The sequence below is a fragment of the Caretta caretta genome, chromosome 5 (genome assembly GCF_965140235.1).
Source record: "Caretta caretta isolate rCarCar2 chromosome 5, rCarCar1.hap1, whole genome shotgun sequence".
Taxonomy (NCBI): domain Eukaryota; kingdom Metazoa; phylum Chordata; order Testudines; family Cheloniidae; genus Caretta; species Caretta caretta.
Window position 1 is genome coordinate 36,772,394 of NC_134210.1, and position 11,491 is coordinate 36,783,884.

Genomic DNA, 11,491 nt, shown 5'->3' on the forward strand with positions numbered 1-11,491 from the left:
CATGAGCACCTGAGAGGGTGCTGAGCGCTAGCCATCCCACAAGGGGGGCTGCCCAGGGACTCTCCTGAGAGAACACTCTTCACGCCACAATACAGAGGGCTGTCCAGATTCCCCCTACCCCAGTCAGAAAGGACACTTTCCATCCACAATATGCAGGAAAGCTGCCCAGGCACTCCTCTCCCATATGGAGAAGAGAATGGCTCTCCTGTCTTCCACTGTGTGATCCATTGAGAGAGGTCTCCTTTGCACTCTTCCTGGGTAAAGCACAAACACTAATGAGTGCTGCTCAGGGGCATATGCTTGAGGGAACGTTCTCTGTGTATATAAAATCTCCCCACTGTATTTTCCACTACATGCATCCAATGAAGTGAGCTGTAGCTCACGAAAGCTTACGCTCAAATAAATTGGTTAATCTCTCAGGTGCCAGACATAGTCTGTATCCGCAAAAAGAAAAGGAGTAACACGGCTGCAACTCTGAAACCTGGCATATAGGTGAGTGGCAAACACAACCAATTTGGTTGACTTAATGTACCCTCTCTACAAATACACACGTCATACATCATTTGAAAGCTGCTTATGTCTAATTTAAGATGAGATATGATGCAGAGTTGTAAAGTGTTGCCATTACCATAGAAAAAGAGATAATGACACCATCAACATGTTAAAATGACCACTTTCAACTATTTGCATTCCTTTCTATTAATGTAATGACTCGTGTATCATTTCAAAACATAAAATAGGGGTTTTTTTCTGACCTCAAAACATCACAACAACAATCTAAAGAGTACAACGAAATAAAATGTATATAGGTGTCATCGCAATGTAATAGTGCTGGTGACATTTTTAGTCAACATCATTATCATCTGCAAATTCCCCATATTCAAAGGCACTGTATACTTTTTCAGGGAGATTTAACATGTCAGTAATGTAGATTGGTATCTACATGGCTTAGTTGGTCACGTTTGTAGTAAAACACAGTGTGCCAGCCTTCCATACTTCATGTGTGTGTATAGCTGAAGTTTCCAATCATCCTCTCACTTTTAGAAGTAGTATCTACATAACCTGGAGAAAATGATCCTAGAACTTGAATGTAGGAGATGGGACATACCCCATATTTGGAGTCCTTGTGGCATCTTAGAGACTAACAAATTTATCTGGGCATAAGCTTTTGTGGGATATAATCCACTGCATCAGATGCATCCAATAAAATAAGCTTATGCCCAAATACATGTGTTAGTCTCTAAGGTGCCACAAGGACTCCTTGTTGTTTTTACTGATACAGACTAACATGGCTACCACTCTGAAACCTACCCCCATATTTGAAATTTCTCCAGTAGTGGCAGCATATGCTGAGTTACAGCATCATCAAGCTCTTTAATGATGTTTGCAAACTCAAACACCTTTTGAGTGTCAGCCGATGTTTGTCAGACAAATGCTGCAACTACCTGAGTACCTCCTCCCTGCTCTGTTCCTGACGGAATTCTGCACCCAAAAAATAAAAATTCTGCACACAATATTTTAAAATTCTGCAAGTTTTATTTGTCAATAAATAAACATGGAAACTCCAACATGGCAATGGGGAATAGAGACTGCATGGAGGTGGGCAATCACACCGCAGCCTCCCCTCCCTTCTCCGGGGACACAGACTTGGTGGTGAGGCTGCATCTGACCATGACACAGCGCAAGGGCCAGGCCTGCCCCAGATACACTCATAGGCGCCGACTCCATGGGTGCTTCCGGGCTGGAGCACCTACTAGGAAAAATTAGTGGGTGCTTTGCACCCACTGGCAGCCAAGCTCCCTTCCCCGTGCCCCCCCACCTCACCTCCTCCACTGCCTCCAGCTCCTCCCCTGAGCATGCCGCGTTCCCACTCCTCCACCTACCTCCCAGCACTTGCCGCCGCCAAACAGCTGTTTGGCAGTATAGCAAGCTCTGGGAGGAAGGAGGGAGGAGCTGGAACGTGGCGTGCTCAGGGGAGGAGGCAGCGAAGAGGCGGGGCTGGGGTGGGGATTTTGGGAAGGAGTCAGAATAGGGGCAGAGACGGGGCAGAGACTTTGGAGAAGGGGTTGGAATTTGGGCAGGGGTGGAGTCTGGGCAGGGCCAGGAGCAGAAGGGGGTTGAGCATCCACCGGCACAAGCAGAAGTCGGCACCTATGGATACACCCCGGGGCCCTGCCCCTCCACACCAGATGCACCAGGTGTGGGCCGGCAGGCTTAGCCTGGCAATATCCAACTGTGGAGGAGCTTAGTATGGGGGGAATCCAGGTGTGGGGTGAGAGAGTTCTGTGTGGGGCAATTTGGGTATGAGCGGCTCTCTGGGGCATCCAGGTGTGGGAGGGATCTGGATGCACAGGGGCTCGTTGGGGTGTTTCAGATGCAGGGGCAATGGGACTCTGTAGAGGGGTCCAGGTGAAGGTGGTTGGGGCTCAGCGGGGGAGTTTGGACTTAGCAGGGGGGAGATGGGACTTGGCAAGGGGGTCCGGGTGCTGGGGGAGTGGGGCTTGTGGGGTAGGAGTTTAGATGAAGCTGGTTGGGGCTCAGTGGGATGGGGATCTGGGTATGGGGGGGTGGCTTGTCAGGGTGGTCCAGGTGCAGGGAGTGTGGGGCTCTTTGGGGGTGGGGATTTGAGTGCGGGGGACTCGGTGGGGATGGTCTGAGTATAGAGGTGGGGGACTTGATGTGGGGGGACCTTGGTGGGGGGGTGCAGGGGGGCTCAGGATGCAGGGGGTGAGGCTTGATGGGGTGGGGAGTTTGGGTGCAGGGGTTCATGAAGGGGTTCCAGGTGTAGGGGGTTAAGGCTTGTGGGGGCATCTGGATATGGGGTGAGGTCTGGATGCACAAGGGTTGGGCAGATGGGGGTGCAGCTCTCTGTACAGTGACCCAAAGACAACCCATGCCTGCTGAGAGTGGGGAGGCACAACCCCAGAACAGCTCAAGTTATGCCCCCCCCCTTTCAGCCCCTCCCCTCCTGGAAAGCAGCTGCCCTTCCATGCGGCTCCTAGCTGTTCCACTGCCTCTCCTGGAAGAGTTAAAGAGGGGATCCCTCCTGTAGCTCTGCCTCTGTGTCTGGTGCAGCTCCCCGGCTCAGCTGCTTTGCAGGGAGGGGACCAAGCCACACCATGTGACTGAGCAATATGGGGGGGCATGTGACTCCACATGCCCCACACCCATCGATCCCACCCTATACAGCTGTCAATCCATGGTCTGAACCGCATGCTGGGTTCCTAGAGCTGCTGACATTTCCTTGCATTTCAGGATGATAGTATAGACTGTGGCCACGTCAACTGATTTGGCATCCACAATAGATGCATATGCAATTGCTTTGGAGGAGTTCTTAGTTGCAAGCTTGTGGTTGAAATCAACCAAAGTGGTGTGTGGACATCATTTGGTATTGGTAATACCTCATGTTGTAGTAGTCTTAAGACACCAGGGGAGATATCAAACAGTGTTCATATGTAGGTGGTGATGTTTATTTTCTCAAGTACTTTTTCATGGTGAGTTGGTTCTAGATGTGTTCTAAGTTTTTAAAATGCTGAACACTGAGCAAGAGACTCTGATTGCCTGGGGTGAGTAAATGACCTTTCTTTCCCATGCTTCAGTAATAGTCCACCATCAAAAGAAATATCTTCAGACTTTTCTTGAAATACCACTCTAGCCATTGAATGAAGTGTACTTTTTCCATCAATGGTCTGTACACTGATGTCTATATTATCATTTCCTTCATGGATGGGATTTCCATGAGCTTGAAGTGGTACAATTCTAACTGGAATGAACATTCCTCCCCGGAGTCTTTCTACTTCAGTTTTTGCAGCAATAGTAATGAACCCTCTTAGCTCATCATAATTGATGCAGAATCTATGAAGGTGTGGTATGTCAGTTAAATTGCGAGACCCAAACTCATGGCAAAGGTGTGCAGCAAGGCTTATGTGCAGTAGTGTGATCATTTTGGAACTGTTAAATACTATGCACTCTGCAACTCTGAGGCACCTTCATTGAATGTCTCCTGAAGGATGATACTCACTGCTGGCTGAATTACATGCTTCTTTATCAATTAAAGGACAAACTCCTGCACCAATGGGGCATAAAAATAGCTGACCTTTTTAAACTACAATCACCTGGCTTTGGATAATATTCTGAGGCTTTCGTTTTAGCTATTTCACACAAGGATTGAAGCGGCATTATACAAAAACACTTATTTATTAGAAAGCTGTTCATCAGGCTCATTTGTGAGAAGAAAATCCAGAAAACATTTGGATGACTTAACTTCTTGCTTCAGAAACTAGCAGCTTAGATAGCATCAACTATTTTTATTGCACTGCATAGAGCAAAGGTAGACTTGCTTAGTCCATGCTGTGCATGGAATGAAATTGCAGAACCATAGTGTTTCTGATCTTGCCTGTAATTTACTAATGGAATAGTTTGCAGTTTCTACGTCTGGGGAAGTAGGGCTTTATATCTTTTTCACAGTTTTGACAGAAGAGCCTTCTTGTTGTACATAAGATTCTCTGTCTCTTCAATCAGCTGATAAAATGCAGTATCCTAAGGTGACTGTATTGTTGCAGTGTAACTAGATAGTTTTGGTTTAAGAGATTTGTTTTTTCTCAAGTAGAAAGGCATGTTGAGCGATAAACTGTATCCTTAGCAATCAAGTCTTCCACTAATAGTCTATGCAACATGTCATCATCTGCTCTTTGAAGTGCTATCTCTATTAGATTGGTTGCTTTCTCAAACGTTTCTATTATATGAAGTTTCTTATCTTTCCTGTGTGTTTTTTCTCAAGCAAGCAATGCAACAGGACCAGGATGAGAGGTTGTGCTTGCTCTGGTGCTACAGAAGCAGGTGAATGTGATGTTCTTTGATCAGATTCAGAGTTCATTTTCTTTCCTGGGTTCAATACAAATTTGATATGTACCAAATATGATTTGCTTGTGTATTTCTGAAAGCAACCCCACTGATAGAGTATTGGTGGCACATCATCTACATTACAAAACTCATCCAGTAGCCACCAGCACAGTTTATTTCTCCTGGCTTCTGCTGCCAGCGTCATAGAATTCTGTCCAGAACTGATAACTTTTGACCATTTTTTTTTTTTGCATTCTTTTGCTTTTTCTTGACAAATATCACATTTTTCAAAGTTTTGTGGAGAGTCTTTTTCTCTTTGATGTAAACTTTAAGGGGCCTATATCTTCCATGTTTGGAACCAGAAGTACGCAATCAGGCAGCAGCAGAGGCCAAAATAAATAAATAAATAAAAGAAGCAAATACAGTACTGTGTTAAATGTAAACTACTAAAAAAAAGGGGGGAAAGTTTAAAAAAATTGACAAAGTAAGGAAACTGTTTCTGCACTTGTTTCGTTTAAATTAAAATGGTTAAAAGCAGCATTTTCTTCTGCACAGTAAAGTTTCAAAGCCGTATTAAGTCAACATTCAGTTGTAAACTTTTGAAAGAGTTACAAACAACCTCCATTCCCAAGGCTTTTGTAACTCTGAGGTTCTACTGTAATATCTGAAGTAATCTGTAAACAAAAAATAAAACTGGTTTATTTTTATTTGCGTGCTGTTGTTGGGAGTTATCCAATCTGGGTTTCAGCTTACCTACTACCTATTTCCTCTCTCACCGGGAATCAGACTTTGCAGTGAGTTTTTTCTTAGTGACTCTCTCCTTTTGGGATTTGGTTCATTATTATTTAGAGTGTGTCACTGATATTATAATGACACTTATGTTGAGCTGGTTTCCCATTGGAATCCACCACAGCTTTAGCTCTGCACCATGTCCTCTGGGCTAACATGCAGTGGAGAGGCTTGGGAGCTTGTAAAGTGGGGGATAATTGGCCTATCATGGGGTGTATAGAATCCATGTAGAACTGGCAACCAAAGAATTAATGCAGCAATTGTTGGCCAGCACTGATTGGGACCCCATTGCAGATGGGAGAATAAAAGAGCTCAGAAGCAGAATGGTGGGATGATTGCCAGAGGAGCAAGCAAGCTAGGGAAAAATGATCCTGCCAGTAAGCTGGTGAGATGCTGCCCTAGAGTGACAACAGCCCAAAGCACGGATGACCAAAGCGACAGGCTGCAGAAGCCTACAGAACCAATGGAGGTAAGAAGGAGCTCAGGGTAGAGCAGCAGAATTGTTGAGGACTGATTCTACCTGGCTGGCTTATGGGCCCTGAGCTGGAACCCAGGGAAGTAGGTAACGTGGGTTCACCTACCTATCCCTCAACAGACAAAGGGGGTTCCAGACCCCTCGAGGACAAGGACCAGATAACCCCTGCCAAACATAAGGAGAAGTCCATGTGCTCCCATAAAATGGGAATTAAGGTCCTTGCCTCCAGAATAGGCTTCACACAAGAAGGATGGGCTGACAGCCTCCCACCCCCCACACTGATCTGAGCAGGCTCTGTGGAATGCCTTCTCTGGACTGCTATTGCACTGGAGATCTAGCCCACAGGGCTTCATTAGGCTCTGGTAGAGGACTCCCAGGAGACATCTACCCTCCAGCTTCAGTGTAGACATTCGCTACAACGATGGAGGGGTTTTTCTGTTACTGTAGTAAATCAACCCCCTCGAGAGGCAGTAGCTAGGCTGATGGAAGAAGTCTTCCATTGCGCCAGCACTGTCTATACTGGAGATTAGGTAAGGCTTAACTATGTGTCTCTGACATCCCTGAGAGAAATAGTTAGGTCAACCACAGGTTTATATGTCGACTAGGCCTCAGGGAGAAAATAAAGAGAAAAGAACACTTCTTTCTCTCCTGGTTTTGTCCTCTGCTTTTGGTATACATTAATTTTTGGTTTTGTTTTCTTCCGGTGCTTATTGTGGAATTCAGGATTACAGCATCCCAAGCAACAAATGTGGAGAGGCTCTGGTTGCCCTTTCAGTTCATAGATTGAAACAGCAGCCACAGAAAGAGGGAAGACTGGGATGATTTCACTCCTTCCAGTCTCTTTTCATTACACCCGCATAGCCCATGAACACTTGAGCTTTGTGTAGGGAGAGTGGATTTCATCCTTTGTTTAGAGTTTAAGTGGGAGCTAACTTCCTGCTAGCTGCAAAACAAGCAGGTATTCTGGGACCCTTTTGCAAACATTTTTAGATGTGCATCCGATGAAGTGAGCTGTAGCTCACGAAAGCTCATGCTCAAATAAATTGGTTAGTCTCTAAGGTGCCACAGGTACTCCTTTTCTTTTTGCGGATACAGACTAACACGGCTGCTACTCTGAAACCTATTTTTAAATGGGTGATACTTTGGTCCTAAGTGATGAAACAGTGTCTTTCTAAGATGAGATATGGGGCAATACAATCAAGAAAATGCTGAGTTGAGGCTATTGCATCAGCCTTAACAGTCCAGTTCTTTTTAGGGTTGTTGTAGCACAAAGCTCAGAGACTGTCAGAACTATGAGTGTTTTCCTAAGTGTACTATATGTGCAACAATACCAAGGCACCAGGGATTCTAACACCCGATACAAAAATAAATGTCACTGGTTTTATAATGACGCTTATGTTGAGCTGATTTCTCAAAGGGAGCCACCACAATAACTACATATACAGATATGAGAAATTAAAGAAAATCTTGGAAGTTTCTAAACTGATTATATACATATATGCATCCGATGAAGTGAGCTGTAGCTCACGAAAGCTTATGCTCAAATAAATTGGTTAGTCTCTAAGGTGCTACAAGTACTCCTTTTCTTTTTGATTATCTACTGAATATCCTGAAACTTTTCAAAGACACATTTTGCTTCCTGCTTACATGTAAAATGTTTCAAAATGTACCTAGTTGTAAAAATAAGGTAAACAAAATTTAAAATGAATGCTAAAGAATAAATAGAAGAGATTATGAAATGTACCTTTGTTAGTATAGGAGTTGTTCTTGTTAAAGCAATTATGTATGAGAGTCCATCAGCTAGCTAATCAATTTACTGTAAATTTCATGTGCCCTGAGTTAGCAACCCAGTCAGTTTCTCTCTATAACTTATGGAAAATACAAAAATTCCATTATATGTTGGAAGTACAGCTTATTCAATGTAGGATAGGCAAAAATAGAGAATGAACTAGTAAATTACTTTTTGTTATTAGGAACACTTAAAAAAAACAAACCAAATGGATGGTTCTTTCTGAAATTTCAAATAGCATATTCATTTTTCTAGGCAGTGTTTGTGTTTGTTCCAGGCCTGAAGAAGAGCTCTGTGTAAGCTCAAAAGCTTGTCTCTCTCACTGACAGAAGTTGGTCCAATAAAAGATATTACCTCACCCACCTTTTCTCCTATTTGTTATGGTCATTGCAGTTCCCTAATTGGAACAACACCACCGGAATTAAGCACAATGAACTCCTGATCTTACTTACATAAGTAGTCTCATTGACTTTAACAGGAACATCAAGAATAAGGGCTCCAGAACTTGCCCTATTTTTATTTGTTTTTTATCTTTCACGTAAAGTAACTTAGGGAAGGTTTACTAAATGAGTTTATCTTTCAGCAGAGTAAATGATTTAGGCATCACTCATTCATGGTACATTTATAGGGCACCTACTTCATCTAGCTAGCTAGATTGCATAGAAAGCAGCACTTTTCAATCAAAATGAATTGTTAAGTGTATTTCAGCATAAAGTTGTTTTAAACTAAGCTAGTGTTTCTGAGCCCCCTACTCCTAGCAATAGCTACTTTAATAGGAAAGGAAAAATTAGTACTTAGTGGTGTATTTTTAGTTGAATTGTGGGTGAAATTCTGGGTATTTCCACCTCTTAAAATTTGCCCTTGCAACAAGGTAGTTGGAGGTGTAAATACCCAAGTTCAACTGCAGGTGCAATCAACATGTAAATGTTGTAGGTGCAATACTTATGGTCTGTTTTTGTTTTGTTTTCTTCTAAGCACTCACATGTGTACTGAAGCCAATGGGAATTACAGGTGCTCAGCCCCTTTGAAATCAAGCCATTAGTGGCTACTTTCCCTTTAATTTAAATGACATTTGGCCCTGTTTAAAAAATGACCAATCATGCTCTAGTTTGTAAATAGACCCATTGACATCAATGGAACTACTATTGTAAGAGTTGCAGGATTTGGCCCATAGTCCTTTCTTCCTGGCCCAAGAAATGATAACATATATGTATTACCCTACTATTGGATCTTAGGCCCTGTCTACACTGGAAAATTTCTGCACAGTAAAGCAGCTTTCTGCGCGGTAATTTACGAGGTGTACACACTGCCAAGCCACTTAGTGCGCAGAAACTGCACAGTGCAGCGCTTTTAAAAAAAACTACTCCAACAAGAGGTATAGAGCTTTCTGCGCTGGGTTTACAGTGCCAGTGTAGACACCGTGCTCGATTACAGCGCTGCGATTGACCTCTGGGAGGTGTCCCACAATGCCTGTTCTCACCTCTCTGGTCATTGGTTTAAACTCTACTGCCCTGACCTCAGATGACCAACTGTCATTGCCACCCCGTACGTTCCTTTGGAATTTTGAAAGTCCCCTTCCTGTTTGTTGGGTGATGCGTGCAGTGGTCTCAGCGCATCTTTCCAGGTGACCATGCCTGCTCCACACAACAGGTGATCCCCCGCTTGGAGCAATGCCAAGCTGCTGGACCTCATCAGCATTTTGGGAGAGGAGGCTGTCCAATCCCAGCTGCACTCCAGCTAGTAGGAATTATGATACCTATGGACAGATTTCACGATGCATGACAGAAAGGGGCCATGACACATTGCAGTGCAGGGTCAAAGTGAAGAAGCTGCAGAATGCCTACCACGAAGTGCAGGAGGCAAACTGCTGCTCCGGTGCTGCGCCCACGAGCTGCCGGCTCTACAAAGAGCTGGATGCGCTACTCGGTGGCGACCCCACCTCCTCTAATAGCCTTGGTCTCTGGCTGTTCAAACTCAGCCTCTAGGTGCTAAGCCTCTGTGGTCCAGCCCTGAGTGAAGTTTTCACCCTTCACAAATATTATGGAGTGTACAGCACGCAGCTATAAGCGTAGGAATATTGTCATCGGCCAGGTCCAGCTTCCCATAGAGGCAATGCTAGCGGGCTTTTAAGCGGCCAAAAGCATACTCAGCAGTCATTCTGCACTTGCTCAGCCTGTTTAACCACTTCTTGCTGCTCTCAAGTTGCCCCGTGTATGGCTTCATAAGCCATGGCGTTAAGGGATAGGCGGGGTCTCCCAGGATCACAAGGGGCATTTTGACTTCCCCTACGGTGATCTTCTGGTCTGGGAAGAAAGTCCCTGCTTGCAGCTTCTTGAACAGGCCAGTGTTCTGAAAGATGTGTGCATCATGGACCTTTCTGGAGCAGCCTGCGTTAATGTCTGTGAAATACCCATGGTGATCCACAAGCGCCTGGAGAACCATTGAGAAATACACCTTCCGATTAATGTGCTAGGTGGTCTGGTGCCAGAATTGGAATATGCGTGCCATCTATTGCCACCCGCAGTTAGGGAAGCCTATTTGTGCAAAACCATCCACAATGTCACGCACATTGACCAGAGTCATGGTCTTTCAGAGCAGAATGCGATTAAAGGCCCTGCAGGCTTCTGTCAACACGAGTCCAACCGTCAACTTTCCCACTCCAAACTGAGTAGCGACTGACCAGCTTCCACAGTGCAATTGCCATGTTCTTCTCCAATGACAGGGCAGCTGTCATTCTCCTGTCCATGCACTACAGGGCTGGGGCGAGCTCATCACACAGTCCCATGAATGGGGCTTTCCTCATCCAAAAGTTCTGCAGCCACTGCTCCTCATCTCAGATGTGCATCACAATGTGATCCCTCAACTCAGTGCTTGTTTCCTGAGCCCAAAAGCAGCGTTCCACTGTGGTCAGCCCCTCCGTGAATGCCACAAGCAATCTTGTGTCGTAGCTGCTACCCATGGAGAGATCAATGTCACACTCCTCTTGTCTTTGTAGTTTAAGGAATAACTCCTTAACTGCCACTTGTGACATGTTAGTCTGAGTGAGCAGCAAACTGGTCAACAGTTCGGGATCCATTCCTGCAGACCGAAGAGGCAGTACGCAAACGGTTGAAAGATGGTGCCAAATGTGGACGGAAGCACAGGGATTGCTGGGATATGAAGCAATGCATCACGGGGCTTTGGGACAGGATCCAGAATGCCCTGCGACCCCTCCCCCCCCGTTTTCTCATAACTCTTAGCAGCAGAAGGGGAAGAGATGCTCTGTGGGATCGCTGCCCAGAGTGCACTGCTCCGAATACCGCTGCAAGTGTGAACATGCTATTGCGCAGGCAGCTGACAGTGTGAACACACAACAGCGGTTTCCCTTCAGCGCTCTCTGAGCAGCGCTGTAACTCTCGGTGCTGTAACTCTGCCAGTGTAGACATGCCCTTAATGTCTCTTGGGATTGTGACTGCAGTGTATAGGAATTAAGTGTTTTCACCTTTTTATCTTGAACAGTTTAACATTTTGAACATAGAGCTGGATGATAATTTAATGAAAACTTTGACGTGAGCACTGTCTATTTGTATTATGGTCGTGCCCAGAGACTCTAACTG